We start from the raw sequence: 1609 nt of genomic DNA, 5'->3' as shown, positions 1-1609 counted from the left end.
AAGAGGAATCAATTTGGCTCACAACAAAATAATCACTCAAGCACAGCCTCACACGAACTCTCTGGGGGTGAAAATTCATATCTCTCTCTCTTTGTAAAGATGTATATATACCCTGGACAAAACCCTAGACCTAACCCACTTAAAATCACGTTTTTTGGCCTAAAACTTACGGGGTGTCCGGACAGGTTAATGGGCTGTCCGGACAGGGCTTTACGGAGCAGAAACGGAGTTTCTGGAAATGCGGTCCGGACCTGGGGAAGGCCTGTCCGGACAGGGCATGCAATGGTGAAACAGCATTTTGGAAATGCTGTCTAGTCTTGATCAACAGCTCCGATCGATGGGCTTTATGGTCCGATTGAGCTAAAATTTTGCAGGGACGTTCATAACACATGGATCTACATTATGAACGGTGGAGATTGGATTCTGAGCATTCTGTACTAGTGTTTGAGCCCGTGAACAAAAGTCTCTGCATTTTGGAACTGAATTAAGCCAACACAAGAACTAACAGAAACAAGTATCTTTATTTCTTCTTGATAGCAACATGCCTTATTTGCATATTTTGTTATTGTATAGCATTTTATTTGACCTTCAACATTATTTACTTTATAGAGCAATCAAATTGAGATTTAGGTATGCTATTGTGTTTTGTTCATTAAGGAGTTTTTATACTCTGATAGCGTTATTAATTACGCTTCTTTTTGGAGCTAGTTATTTTATTGTAATTTCTTTGGTTGCCAGCATCATTGTTTGTGCTTGCTAATATTATTTACCCCTACTTGGGGGATCAGTGTGTTCCATGAACATTATTTTGATTTCTGAAAAATTTATATATAATAAAAACTATATATATATATATATATAATTTTCTCATATCATTAGCAAATATTTTTGATTTTTTTTTTTTGAATTTTTTTAAAATTCTTTTATTTTTAATTTTTTTTTTTCAATTCTCATATAATTAGCGGCGACTTTTAGGTCACCGCTAATGACCCCTCATTAGCGGCGACCCGTGGCCCATTTTACTATTTTTGCAGCGATAAAAAAAGTCATTAGCGGCGACAAAAAGTCGCCGCTATTTAGCATCAGTGGCCAATTACTTGCGGCCACTAAATAGCAGCCACTTGTCCCCGCTATTTGTAAATAGCGTCCACTTTTACCTCATTAGCGGTGACTTTGGGTCGCCGCTAATGACCCCTTTTTTTGTAGTGAGTGGCGACTTTACTGTCCCCACTAATAATGTAGATGCTAATGACCTAAATGCTTGGAGGGTATATTCTCACATCTATGAAAAAAAACAAAAAAAATAAATAAATAAACTTTGCTCAAGTCAGCCCTTACAAAGGTAGTGGCCTCATGCTAGTGCCACGAACAAAAGTCCAAATACACTTATTGATTTTCATTTTCTTAAGTGACATTTTTTAAAAAGGAGCCCTCACTTAAAAATACCTTTAATCAATGTTGATAATAATAGTTATCATTTTACTGAATTTTTGGAACAGAGTTTGCTACCAAGCACTTACCCAATTTCAAATTTTATCACTTTTGCATGTTCCCCCAAAAGTTCAAAACTCTCAATTTAATGTTTCAAACTTCTAATTTTTGCAATGTT

Source organism: Corylus avellana, chromosome ca1, assembly GCF_901000735.1.
Source record: "Corylus avellana chromosome ca1, CavTom2PMs-1.0".
NCBI classification, from domain to species: domain Eukaryota; kingdom Viridiplantae; phylum Streptophyta; class Magnoliopsida; order Fagales; family Betulaceae; genus Corylus; species Corylus avellana.
The sequence above is the reverse complement of the archived record's forward strand: the minus strand, read 5'-3'. Positions refer to the sequence as shown.